Genomic DNA, 14,454 nt, shown 5'->3' on the forward strand with positions numbered 1-14,454 from the left:
GGCCGAAGGATTGAGCTTCAGAGTCTCCGAACTCTGTTTGGTTCTTGTCCTAAATAGGATTGGCAATTAAAGCTGCTCTAGCAGCAGGGTAGGGAATACATGTGAAAGCTGAAACGCGGTCTCGTGAACTCCCGTACTCTAATTTGCTCTTCCCTACTGGCCACCTTAATTTCTTTGATGGTAAATAATTTATCTGGTGAAGAACAAACAGTCTCTCAGGAAAGGGGGTGAAAGAGCGATGTAGGCTTGTTCATTGAGCACTTAGTAGTGAGTCAAGGTAGGAAGGGTGGTGATAAAAGCCTGGCTGGGAACCCTGGCTGTTGCCTGGCAGGTTCGGTTTGGCTGGTCCCTTGGGTTACATGGTGGAGCAGCGCTTTTTTTTGAGCAGCTGGGTCGTGTACTGTAGAGGACGGGACCAGGCTGAGGGAGGTTGCTTAGCTGTGTGCTTGCACCAGTAGGCACTGGTGTTGCTTTTATTCTCTCTGCAGCCGCCAGCTCTCCCTCTGCAGAGGGGGCAGGTCCCCAGCTCCCGATTAACACAGGGAAAGCTCCAGCAACTCTCTCCTGCTGTCCTCCTGCACAGGGATGCAAGGCAAATTCAGCAGACACGCCATGCTGCAACTGGCCCTTGTTTGAGACCCCTTGTTTACTTGCTCTTGGCCATACTTTGGGTTGAACTACTTTTGACGTTATGCATTATTGATACTTGAAATGCTGAATGCTAAAAAGTAGGTTACAGTAAGTGCTGTATAATGGAACCCATGTGAGTTTAGGCATTTCTGCTAACCTTTCTGTTCGGTCCTAGGATAATTTTGAGGGCGATGCATAGGGATTTCCTGGCTTTAGGAAAACTTACAATGCTGCACACTCTCTAGCCCGGGTTTGTTTTCTCCTGAGAAACTGTCATTCTCAGCTTGTGTTATTGTAAAGTAGGCAAATTCCGGCTTGCGTTTGCTAACGTGATTTTTCAGTGCACACCCCCCACCCCCCCTTTTTTTTAAAGATACTTAAATAACTGTTAGATTATAAACTAACTATTGTATTCCTTGTATACTAACACTGGTATTAAAAGCAAAAAGCAAAATGGAAAGGTAGCTGGGTCATTGGTTTAGCTTTGCTGGGCAAATCTCTCGTAATTTAAAAACTTGGTTTGACTAGAGACTGCATCTTACACATACTCAGGAATAGTGAGTCTTTATGTGTAAATAGCTTGAAAGCCTTGTGCTGTAAACTAGCATTTATCATATTTTTTTTTGGTATGTCTGAATACATCTGTCAAATCTATGAAAATAGCCTTTAAAAGTGATGAACCATATTTCCATCTGCCATTCTTTAGGATGTATTACGCTCAGCAAGCGTTTCCCAGAACATTTTTAATCAACACTTTTAGTTCTGCGATTATCAGAAATACCAAGTTTTTCTGGTTTTCCTGGAGGACTTGCTGATGGTCTCTCACTGTTAAGCTGAAGTTGTTCAGCCTTAAAGGAGCACCTTCTCAAATTCTTCTTTTAAAGCTGTTTTCTGTGGTACAAATACATATCATGATGAGAGTGCGCAAGATGTTGCACCCAGACCCAGAAAGAAGCATCCATGGCGTTGTCACAGAAGTAGAAAAGAAACATAATTAGGCCTGTTAGCTTAAAAACTCTACTGCTAATTTACCTCGGCTTGTTTTGACTTGGGATGGGTTTTGAGCTGCTCCATTTTGTGCTGATTCCATTACTGGAAGAGGCAGCTGCCTCTTCCGAACCTGCAGGAGCATATCTGGTCACCTTCTGAAGTAACACATCCTCCGTGGAACAGCAGTGGACTGTACCCCCACATACGCCTCGTTCACTTTCTGCTATCCAGATGTGAAATTCTAGCAGATGTGAAATCTAGCAGACGTGAAATGGAAGCCTCTGCTGATCGCCGTTGGTGAAAATGTGTACTTCTGCGAAGGGAAGAGCCGAAAACCTCAGGTCACTCGCTACCAGCAAAGTGTTGGGATTAGCACTAGACCTGAAAGTAGGCAACTCCCTGACCTCAGCACTGAGGTTTGTGAAACAGTCCTGTGTTGGAAATCAACTTCAGTTTTGTGAGTGAAGCTGATTTAATTCGGGAAATTGCTGAGCATCACCATTTCATCTTCTTGTGCAACCAAAACTGAGCCGTCAACTCGTGGCTGCTCAAACAGCAGCAGCGCAAAGCTTGCTCAGGTGTCCCCATTGCTTGGGTGTCCCCAGTAAGGCGGTTCGCCACTGGTTTTCCTGCCTGAGCGTGCTGAGCTCCCTAATTTCCTAGAGGTATGACAAAAGTGGGTCTGGGGAGAGGATTTTAATCCTGGTTTGGGAAGAATCAGGAGAAGAATCAGCAAAGCACTAATTTCTTGGCTCTGGCAGATGCCCAGCTGTGGGTACTTGCTGAACTGTGGTTTTAACTGAAAATGAATAGCAGGTTCTTGGACCTGTGTAGGAATGTGATTCCTGTACAGAGGAACAGAGGGCACAGACCAAAAGCCATTTCAGGAACAGAGCTTGAAGTGTTGGGGGCAAATCCAGGAATATGGAGTTTGATACAGTGAAGATAGCGAAGAAATTAAAGTTGATCTTTTTAATACAGTTATTCTCTAGACCCTTTAATAGATGTTACAATGCTGGAAGGATCCCAGATAGCAAACCCATTTGTGGGAGTACTGTTTCCCCTGATATGGTACATTTGATGCAAACAACTCTGTGACTTAAAATCCAAGATGTTCTCAGTTGTCTAGCAGGAAATTCAGAAGAAATCTGAACAACTTCGCACTTGTGAATTGTGAATTAGTAAGTTCTTTCTTCCCCACCTCCTTGAAGACCCCAGACGACACAACCTTTAAAAGCTCTGGTTTAGCATCATGAAGAGGGAGCACAGAACAGTTGCATCTTATTTTTATAGGTCGCTCTTAATGTATCAAAATTTACAGATCACATTTGAAAGAAAACTAAAAATCTTCTCTTGCCTCCTCCTCCTCTGCAGGTGTCATGCAGCCCTGCAGGAGGTCTATTCCATATGCACTTGACTAAAAGGCAGATTTTTGTATGAGATGGCTACAGCTCCTATCTCCAGGAACTGTTTAAAAGCTCAGCTAAAGTTAGAAGCGCTTCAGGTATATTTCAGAGCGTAGAAATATAAGCACTGCTGCCTGAAAATGCAAATTTTGCCCATATGAAAATACAGCTGCATCTTCCCAAAGGACCAACCAGAGTCTCAGGCTGCAGCCTACTGAGTGCCCGCAGCAATGCAGCGAAGGACAGGGCAGAGGCTTCACCGCAGCCTGTGCAAGAGCCAGTGGCAGGCCCAGCAGCCCCATTCTGCCAGCCCCTGCGGTGGCTCCTGCCTTGTCACCCGCTCTGCTGTCACCTGGGCCAGCTCAGCACAGCTTGGTGGCTACCTCTGCAGGGCTCCTGCCACCGGGCGCAGCTGGGCAGCTGGGACAGCCTTGGGCCGGCAGGAGGAGTGGTTTGTCTGTGCAAGGTTATCAGCAAACTGTAGAAATTACTGTGCTAAATAGGCAGTTTTGTTATACCTGCTAAGTTTTTTTTGTTTTCTCTTTTTGCTGACATGCACCAAGATCCCATCGTCACATGTCCCAGAACCCTCCTGCCCAGCTAATAAAGCGTAGGGATTGCTTAACTCATTTTGGAATGACATTCCTGATTTTGAAAGGGGGTTTTATGGTTTCCTTTCTTAAAGCTGAACCGTTGACTGTGCTTTTCTTCTCACTGAGCTTTAGAGGAAGGCTCTGACACTAATTGTTGAGAGTTACCCTGGCTCTGCAGGGGAAAAACTGACACTTAGGAGAAGCCAAAGAGCTTCCCCACACGTGTGAAGGTATTTTCACACACACAACTGATACCTGTGCTGGGACCTTTGCTCTAATCTAAGCCTGAGGTGCTTGCTTGGAGAATCCACTGGTTTCTGCCATGTTCCTCCTTCAGGTGAAAGTGGTGGTATAGTTTTTTCACGTTTTCAGATGTGCTGTGGTCACAGCTGGTATCTTCCTCAGATGCCTTTCAGGCCTTTAAAGCAAGTAGCTGCGTGTGAGGTGTTAGCAGCGGTTTCAAACTATTTGACTTTGAAAGGAGGCTGTCAAAAAAGACATTGTAGAATTCTGGTTTCGAATAAGCAGCTATCATAACAAGTGTACTCTGTATGGAAATACAAGTTTTCTCCTGATTTCTAGCCATCGAACATCAGCTTGAGATGGGAAAGCTAAACCAGCTTACTTGGTACCTGAAGTGTGTTCACTAATAACAAAGTTCTTTTGGACCATGGTGACAGCTACCTGACCTCACTGCTCACTGGAGTGCTGCCTAGCTGTCCTTCAAGGAGCTTTTCTGCTGATGCATTAAAAAAAAGTAGATTTTAGCTCCTGTTTCAGGACTCGTGTTGGCTTTTCTTGAATAGATAGACACAAGGGTGTACAGTAAGGGTGACTGCTCAACTGCTTTTTAATTCTAGCCTTCTTGTCTATACCTGTCTTTACGTTGGTGCCTTTACTTCTGTTCGAGTGTAGACTGGATTGCTAATGGATAAAAGCAAAACCAGCATAACTCTGGTTTTAAAAGAAATACACCTTGTGGCTCTTTTAATGATGTTATGATTAAATTAGGAATAATAATTAGTAACATAGCTTAAAATCAATAATGTAACCTTGCACAAAGTGACAAAGGTAGTGGCTTAGTGCTGCAAAGAGCAGATTGATCAGGTTTGGGTTTTGGCTTTTTTGGCTGTTCTTTTATAGCTCCCAAGTGGAAAAAGGGTCTTTCCTCGCAAGATTAGTAAGAGCAGTGAGGCCTCAGCAGGGCAACGGGGAATCTGGTACTCAGCCTTTTGTGGGTAAAAAAATCCCCACGGCGTGCATGGTTTGGGCTCTGGTGTCGCCATCTAAATGTGTGAGTCGTTGCAAGGAGGATTTTTCAGAGGTGGTTTCGCTGTGATTTCTGGGGATGGTCACCTTCTGTATTTCTCTGGTCATATAAAGCACAGTAAAAATGCCAGCATCCCGTTAGTGCTGTGGTCTCGTTACCACCACGTGGTTAAGCATGAGTTCATTTCTCTAAGCTTTCAGGGTTTGCGTAGTGCACTTACTGCTAATACGATAAAAAATGTCTGCGGTAGAGGAGATCCATGAGTGCTTGACGGGCAGCATGTGCTAATGGGTCATCATTGCTTTAGTTTCCTCTGCAAAGGTTAGGGACTCGTTTTCCTGCTGGCCAGAACAGTGGGACCAGGGAGGTGCAGAAGTCAGGGGGAGGCAATCTGTGAAGGCATCTTGGGGGGCATCTGCCCGGCTGTGGTGCTCGCTCCTTCCTTGCTGCATGCGAGGAGTGATGAGTCACTTCTGCTTTTTCCAAAGGATCTGTTCCTTTGCAGGCATAAGCTGTTGTTGATAATTTTTTTCCTTTTATTTTTCCCTTTATGGCAAACCAGCAACTGGTGGGTTTTGTCCCCAGTATAAAGAAACAAACAAACAATACCTATCGCTGTGCTGCAGGAAGGAAAATTGTACGAAGATAAAGCACGTTTTAACTGCAGTGTCCAAGTATAAAGCGTAAACTGCTAAAATCAAGGAGGCTTTAAATATGGTAAATAACCCTAAAGAAAATTGGATGTATTAGTGGTGATAGCATGTTACATGCTAAGCAAGGTGTTGTTCCCTGCCTCACTTTGCCACTTAGATGGACAAAAATTGATGTGTGGGGGAGATGGGACCTTTTTCAGTGGACATTAGCTGTGGTCAGGCGAGGTTTGTATTCGTTAGTCTTCCCTTAGCCTGGAGATGTCTGACAGTATAAACAAAGGAGAAAAATAATTGTGGGCCAGGATACCGAGGTGAATTTTTGAGGTGAATAGACTCTCTTAAGAGGGGGGGAAGGACAACGGTGTGTAACGCAATGGTTAAAAAAAAAAGCGATAATGTGAGGGTTGTGCAGAAATGGAAGGATGAGAGGTTTGAGCTGAAGGGGAGGGGTGTGCATTAGCGCAGAGGAAACCTCTCCCCACTGGCATGCACAGAGACATTTCCTGCCTTATGTTTTGGTTTCTTAATAGTTATCTGACTATAAAATTAACCTATATCATTTAATGGTAGTTGAATGGCAGTTAAATTAACCCACTTTCAAAATAGAGCTTACCTAGCCCGTCAGCTCTGAGACAGCCTCGTCCCCAGGCATCTGGGGCTGCAATCCATTTCTCTGCCTTAACCTATTTCCCAAGTAGCCAGCCAAAGTGGCGCATCAGAAACAGAGTTTGCAGCTTAGCCTGGAAGCTGACAGAGAATACGGACACATATCAAACCGCTAGTTCCTATTTCACAAGGCATTTTTGTGCAAAGAGGTATAGCATCGGCACATGGGGAACACTGCCATTAGGAGTTGTGATACTGTTCCTATGAACAGTGTGGCCTTGATTATCTAAGGCCAAATTACCTGAATCTCCAGGTTATCTGAAATGGGGTGATATCCCCCAACATCTGTTAATTACACCCAAGAAACCGTCTGCTCTCCAAATGCCTTCCACTGGCCCCTCCCAAGCTTTGGTGACAGGGTTGTGCTGAGTGCGCTCCAGCAAGCGCTCCACTTGGGTTTTCATATATCCATATTGGAAAAACCCACATATTCCTGGATATATACAGGCTTTAAAATCCTTGAAGACTTCTAGAAGCAGCCAATGTGCCTATTTGAGCTGGGACCAACAATGTCTGCGGGGAGGGCATCGCATGCATTTGGGTTTTCTTCCACCCTGCGGTGTAGGTGTAGCGTGGGAGGGCACGGTGGGATTTATCGCAGTGCAGCACGTCCTGCTTGCAAGCAAACGAGTGCACCTTCGGGTTTGCTAGCTGTTGAACCTCTGCAGTTGCAGAGGCTCCAGCTGAGCTGCTGGTGCGTGCCTGAGGGCTGGATAGGGAGAGCTTTGTCCCTAGTTTACGGCAGGCCCGACAGGGAGCTGACAGCAACGAGCTGGGGAGCAGGGGAGAGGCCACACTCCTGCCTCACCTCGGGGCCAGAGCCAGCCTGCGTTAGGGACTTAAAGACATTCAGGGCATCCCTCCCTGCTCCATAGGACTGATCCCTGTGGTTCGTTCTCCCTTGCCTTAAGTGGGTGCTGCATTTTAAAAACATGTGCAGACCTGTGAACCTGTGAAAATCATAGTGAGAACTTTTTTTTTTTTTTTTGCCCTGCACGCTTTTGTTATCTGTCTTCTGGTGCTATCTGGTTTTCTATTCTGGTCTTCTGGTGCTATCTATTCTTCTGGAGCACCTAGCTCAGGGAAGATGCTGAGTACTGCCTCAGAGAGAAAGACTCATGGTAATTTATTTTTTTTTCCTTAAAGGGGAGATCCCAGATGTCCTTGATAATTAGAAAAATTAGCAAGGACAATTCTGGAAAGGCTGTGGAAGCTAGTATGTAGAATAATGTTTCCAACATGATATATTTCCCTTGGTTTTAAAGCAATAGCTCAGTGGTAAGATTTTTAATTAATTAGTCATTAAATATTGTATTAGAAGTACCACAAGTGATGATAAACTACTCTAGAATACGGTTGGGTTAGTTATTTAGGGAAGGTGGGAGTGGAGGAAGTGATGACAGAAATATGGAAAAGATAAACTTATTTGAGGTTGCTATTGGTTTTTTTTTAATGTAAAACCGTCTTTGGTTTGTTTGATTTTTATTTGGCTGTAGGTGGGGAGAGGTGATTTTTTAATATTTAACTACTTTAAAAATAAATAAACTAAAAGACACTACTCTGAAGGGTTAAAAGTCTGAATCTGTGATGGATGTCTGTTGTTTATCCAGTCAATTGGCTTATTGTACAACCTGGATACTTCCATGAATACATGCAGCCCCTAACAAACAAAACCATCTATAACTTGTTTCTTCCTGCTTTTCAGTGGAAATGCAAGCTCAGTCCATCCCCACGTGCATCACCAAGGACAGCGTAAATTTGGGGGCCTTGAGAACCCCACAGCAATACTTCCATAGTTACTTTGGCTGTGCTTTGCACACCTTCAGCTTTTAATTTAGAGAAGAAAAATGCTTTTTCTCCTTCCTAGCTGTTGTGTGGAGCCTCAGCTCTTTCTGTGCTGCTCTTCTATTTTTTTTCATTGCAGCGAGAGAAAATTACTGTAGCACCCACAGAGGTGTGAAGGGACTCATTCATCTGTGTGGGGAGTGTTAGGTGCCAGGCATATTTCTGAGGATTGAAATACAGGCATTTAAACTAGTACATCCCGAGTCAGCCTTTAACCAGGGCTTTGGGAGATGAGCTCCAGGAAATCTTGCTGCAGTGGCTCACACTATTCGTGCCCACGGCTGTTTTGCCCAGCCCCTGCAAGGGATCGCTGCATCCCAGAGCAGTGCCAGCAGAATGAAAAGTGTCCCCCCCATCTCCACCTCTCAAAGCACAAGATCTTTGTTGCAACTATGAATGGAGATGGGTTTGAGCATGATACAGCCTGTCAAATGGAGCAGGGAAGATACAGCGTGCGTTGCCTTTTGCCTCCCTGGATAGTGATTTCTGGCAGAGAGCTGGCAGCAGCCGTGGCTCCGTGTCCACTGCGGTGACACTGGTGTGGGCTTCTACTGCAAGACACGGTGCCGCCTCCAGCCTCAGCCCAGTGCCTTTCCCCGTGGTGTTTGCTTTTGCACAGCTATTCCAGCAAGCAGAACCGGGGCTGGCAGAGGACTTATTTCCCCCTTCTGCAGGGTAAGACCCTCGTGTGGCTCTGCATGCAGGCCCCCCCCGGCACTGGGGAAAGCGAGCCCACCTTTGGCAACCTACAGCCACAGCCGCTTTCCAGCACACATTTGGCACGCATGATTCCCAACGTGCCTGGGGCTGGGGTCAGCTCACCTGACTGCCAGTCGTGAGCGAGCTCCTCTTAAGAGGCTGCTCCTCCTTTGCAGTCTCTCAAAATGTCATTTCCACTCGCCCTGAAAAATAAATTAAGTGGCTGAAACCAGCAAGGCTGGAGGTGCCAGCCGAGGGCAGCGAGACATGCTACCTTGGACCTTGGGGTCAAAGTGGGCATGGTCAGGTCTTTGGGTTCAGCTGATGGAGAGCATCACGTGCAGGCCAGGCTTTCTTCTTTCTCATCCATGTTTCTCAAATCTCTGTGTTTATCCAGGTTTCCAAGGCACCCTTCAGCTTGGTGAGGTGCTCCAGTGGTACCTCTGGTTTTGGGTGGTGTGAGGCAGCTCTCCACTGACTGCCAGGGAGTCAGCTGTGTGGCAACAGAAGAGGGAGGGGAGAGGTCATCCCTGTAAAAATACTAAATTGGATTTTATAAGTTTATAGCTATGTTTTGTTTCTTTTACAGAGCTATAATCCTGAGGCTTAGAGTGGTCTGAAAGGAACAGAAACACTTAGCCTTGAACTTTTGTTCTGCTGCTGCTTCTTGTGCCTCTGAGGTACAAAACATAACTGTAAACTTATAATCAATCAAACCAGTGTTCAAGGGCTAAAAAAAGAAACCCCAAAATGGCACAGGCTTCATGTTCAATAGTGAGAAACTTGGGGAGGGCAAACCAGAAGGTTGCAGTTGGCAATCAGCAGGTTTTCAGAGACTGGCTTCCCAGGTAGGTTGGTATGAACCAGCTGGTTTCTTTCTCCCTCTCTTTCTTCCCCCCCCTTGCTCCCCCCTGCAGGATGCACTCTCCAGCCAGAGGCAGGCTGGGCTGCCCCTAAAGGTCCGTTTCTGACATTCACAAGCAGAACGCGCCCAGTGTCACCCTGGTGCAACTGCAAAAGGGGAGGCATAGCAACCCCATCAGTGGGTCGGAGGCACTGCTGGAGCCTGCTCTGTGAGGTGGGAAAAAGCTCTCTGGGCTGCTTAGAGTGAAATCCAGGTAGCTTGGCTTTCCTCCCCATACTGTAAACCCTATACCTGTGCAGTCTATAGGTGTTACGGACAGACAAACCCCTGCCTTCCCCCAGCCCCACCATCCCCAGCCGCGTGGCCTTTGTTGGAAGCCCCAGGTCCCCCACAGCAAGAGATGGGGGAGGGTTGACTTCAAACTCCACTAAACAGTAGAGGCACAATGCAAACAAATGTATTGCAGCACGCAGCTATGCAAATAGCTTTAGAGCACAGCACGTTTTCCCCAGCATTAATTGCTGCACCGCCGGGGTTGCGTAGCAACAGCTCCGTTTGTGCCTCTGACAGCTCCTGCCCCTTGATGCCTCTGACACCTTCTGTGGCAGGCGGGGAAGGAGAACAGGGCTGCCCTGGGAAAGCTAGAAGGGCCAGGAGGTAGCGAGGGGCTCAGGTGGTAAGATTTGCTTGTGACACGGGGGTGTCTCCTGCTGGCACGGGGCGAGGCGCGCAGCGGGGCTGGAAGTGGGATGTTGGGGCGCAGGAGCAGGGGAGCCCCCGGCAGCCGCAGCACTGCGTAGGCAGCTTTCAAGGCTGGCAGCCAGAAAGGGCAGCCCTGCCATCTCCCAGGCTCTGCAGGAAAGCTCCCTGGCTGGTGGGTCGTCTCTCCCATCGCTCTGAATCCTTCAGGATACCCCATACAGGTTTGTGACTGCACTTGCAGCTTGGCTGTAGGCGTAGGGGGTCCCCAGGAAGTCGCCTCTCACTGGCCATGGATCTGCTTTAGGCTTGTGGCTTCTCCAGCCCTTGAGGAAGCTGAGACATTCTTCATGCACACCCAGAACGAAGAGAGCCTCAGGCCCAGCCCTGTGGGAAGGGATGAGCCCAGGCACACAGGAGAAGGCTGCAGATGGTATGGGCAGCCCAGGGCTCCTTCTTGTCTGCTGAGCCCAGCAGCTTCTGTGGGGCTGCCCTGTGCCTCCCAAAAGGCAGGCTCTTCAGAGACAGGGCTGGCTGCCTCTTGAGAACAATCTTTCCTCCTGTTTAGAACCATATTCCCAGTTCCCATCCTCTGCATTCACCAGTCAATGTTCAGCTCCCGCTGTGCCTTTGCCAGCAGGGCTAAGGAACCTGTTAGTACTCATCACCTTCCCCCAGGAAGGCACTTCAGCTCTGCCATCAGCTCACCTCTCCTCTCCTCTCTTGTAAGCCATGTAAACAAGTAGTTTATCTGCAACAGCTTATACAGTCCGTAAGCAACCCTGCCTGAAGCCGTGGGGCACTCGAAATAAGTTCTTCTATTACACCTGAGCATGAAACAAGCTCTTCTCCAAAACTGCCTTAAGCAGGGAGGATGTGGGCAATCCTGCATTCATCGGCCGCCAAGCAAGAGGATGGCCATGGGCATGTTTTATTTAGTAGTAATAGCCAGAACAGACAGGAATGGTGGGAAATGCTGGGCAGGCACCAAGGCACACGGATTAGCAGGTTCCAGGGAGCACAGAGCTGTGTCTGGGAGATCTGAGGAGGGAGAGGCACAAGCTGTCGCTCAGCATCCTGGGGGGACAGGGAGAGGAAGGACTGGGGTGGGATTCAGCCATGCTTGGAGCCTGGCTGCAGGTGGCAGGGAGAGCTCTGCTCAAGGTTATCCTTTGAAACCCAGAAAAAGGCGATGCTGCCTGCAGCATCCAAACAGGGATGGGCTGGGGAAGGAGCAGGTGGTTCAAGGTGAGAAGTTGCAGCCCATCTTTGAGCCAAAGTGATGTGAAAGCAGAGGACCCTGAGCACAACACGCCCACAGAAGCAGGTGAACTGTGTCACTGAGTATGAGATGGGTCTTCTAAGGACAAAAGGCATCAAAGCTGAATGGATTTATTTCCTTTATCAAGCAGGAAGAATATTTACCTGTTTTTAAAATCTACAGCTTGACAGGCTGTGTGTATCTCAGATTGGCTTCTTGGAGTACAGTGGGGCAGATAAGGTGAAAATGAGCACTGGACTCAGTCACGCTTCAGAGGAAGAAAGTAGGTGAGGGTGAGGCGCCTTTAGGACCAGGGAGCCCCGGTTCCCTCACCGTACTAGTGGAATGTGGGTCTCTTCCAGCCCTGCACACCGGTGCGGAGCAGGCGTGACCTGCGACCAGCTGCGTTTGGCATCGCTGCTGCAAGGCAAGGAAGGACCGTGACCAGCCACTTTGGTCCCTTCTCCCAAACGGGGGACTCCCTACACAGCCCTGCAATCTCCTCCCTCGGCAGGCATCGCCCAGCCTGTAGCTCGCCTCTTCTTCCTCACCACCCGCCCGGGCAACCTCTTCCCCTGTGCCATGGGCTCTTCCTTGGCAGCCATTTGTGTGCAGCACCCGAGGGCGCCCTGGCAAGGAGGGAGCTGGCTGCTTCGCCACCATAACCCCTTCCCCAGGCTGCCCGAGTGGGGCGGTGGGGTGGGCCAGGGCAGGGCCACACCTCTGCTGCTGCCGGTATAAATTCAGGCTGGCTGGGGAAGATGGCTGCTGCTCTTAGGAGCTGGGCTTGCAAGCAGGTAAGAGGAAAGCAACCGCCCTCTTTGCAAAGGTGGAGAAAAAGCTGTTCTGAGCTCTGCCTCTTGCAAAGCCCCCCTGCTCCAAGCTCTCCTCTTGCAGGGGGGTGAAAGGTTTTTTATCCCCTTTGTTATTCAGCAGGGCAAGGGGAGGAGCTGGGCTGTGTAAGAGATCCTGGCTGACATAACCCTTCCAATACAGAGCTCTGGAGAGGGGCCAGGTTGTACCTGAACATTTTTATTTAAACTAATCCCAGGCATTGCAAATTGAAAGTCATCACAGCGCCAGGTAGAACCAGTTGAGACGGTTGCTGGAGGGCGTTTTTCTCGCCTGGGTGTAGTAAAGCAGTCTCGAGGTACGTTGTTTATCGCTAACCCTGGGAGTATGTTCTGGAAGTGCTGGAGCACGTTCGGTGAGCCGAGAGCACTCAGCCTTGCCGGGCAGTTTGGCGGAAACCCTGCCCCAGAAGTCTTTAAGGAAACTGAGTGGCTGTGACTGGGAGGTGAAGCCTTGTTATGCTTAAAGTTTTGGGCAAACTGGAAAGCAGAGGAGTGGCTAGCAGACGCTCAGGGCAGGTTTGGGGGCAGCCTAGCATTTCTGGGCAAACAGGAGACCGGCTGCCACCTGGCCAGCCCCTGGGCACCTTTCCCTGCCCTTTGCTGAATTTGGGAGCAGATCCCACGAGCCGGGGGAAGCAGGTTGCTGGAGGTGCCTCAGCGGCACTTGTCAGTTCAAAGAGAGCAGCCAGCAAGCAGTAAGTAAGCGGCAGGTGAGGGCTGCCCGGGGCCGGCTCCAGCACGCCGGCTGCCACCGTGCGTGGCTGGCTCTGGTCCCTGGCTTTCCTTCTTCCTTCTCTCTGCCGACAGCTCCTCCAAGCCAGGACTCTTCGTCCTTGTCCACCTGTCAAGCCCTGTGCCTGGCAGCTTGGGGAGGGGAAAACCCACTCCACATAAAGCTGCTTTTTCCCCACCCTGGCCCCGAACGCTGCCGTAAGTGTTGCCACCCCCCCCCAGCCGAGCAAGTGAGTTCTGGGGTGGAGAGCAAGGCTGTAGCAGGGGAGGGAAACAACTCTCACTCCTCTGGTACGAGGCCAGGAGGTGCAAAGTGCAACTGTTACTGCAAAGCAATCTGGCATTGCTGGCAAAGATCCTGTACCGGGCAGCACCGGTGCCAAGGCGTGTGGCCCCTTCAGTTTGGCGAGGACTGGGTGGGAATCACCTCCGCTGCCATTGGGAACTGATAGTTTTGATAACAGTACCTGGCACGGCACTCCTGATGAGTTCATGCAAACCCTGGGTAATTATCCCATAACCTTCCACTGATAAGTCCTAATTAGTGGCCTCTGCCAAGCAGGTAAATGATAATCGCCTCGGTTTGAGAGCTAGCTAGTGGCAGCGATCCTGTGCTGTAGCACACCTTTCTGGGCAGCCACTGCGTGTTGACAGTCAGCCCATCAGCTGCAGAGTCACTTTATTAAATGGCAGTAAATCAAAGGTCAGTGCAAATGGCAAGGCACCACGCCACACAAGGGTGCATTGCTATCTGCACATCCTGCAGGCTGGGAGCTCACCCAAATTTCTGCACTGATTACAGAGGAAGCGCAGACCTGCTCAGTTTGTTGTAGATTCATCTTCTGCCACTGAGGTGTAAGCAGAATTTGAAGACTTACATAGTTCAGGATTTCTGGCATCTAGTTGTTCAGCTGGGATGCTACTCTGCTCCCATCCCACGTGGCTGTTCAGGTTGAGCATACAGGGGCGTGCAGTCGTCCTGGTGGGTCCCAGAAGTGCTGGGTCTTCCACACTGGGCACCGTGCAGATACTAAATCTGATTCTCACTGGAAAACTTAGGTTTGCTTTGAACATGTCATGTGGTGCCTACACACCAGGATGTCCTAGGCAGAAGTGTGATTGTGGGTGCTGTGGCAGTGGGAGACAGACAACAGTGCAGTCCGTGTCCTGCCAGCACTATGCATATGTAAGTGTGCGTGCTGGGGACTGAAGAGATAACTGCGAGCCCCATGACAGCAGGATGCTTGATCTTACCTGGAGGTCAGGCAAGTGATATGCCTGAATGGGAAGA

General features: G+C 49.1%; 1 protein-coding gene across 4 annotated transcripts in view; it reads left to right on the forward strand.

The window, feature by feature from the left end:
* The window catches only part of LCOR (ligand dependent nuclear receptor corepressor), an 87,502-nt gene that overhangs the window by 61,898 nt on the left and 11,150 nt on the right, over nucleotides 1–14,454 (forward strand). The gene's annotated exons all lie outside the window — the stretch shown is intronic.

This window comes from Falco naumanni, chromosome 9 (assembly GCF_017639655.2).
Source record: "Falco naumanni isolate bFalNau1 chromosome 9, bFalNau1.pat, whole genome shotgun sequence".
In the NCBI taxonomy this organism is placed as follows: domain Eukaryota; kingdom Metazoa; phylum Chordata; class Aves; order Falconiformes; family Falconidae; genus Falco; species Falco naumanni.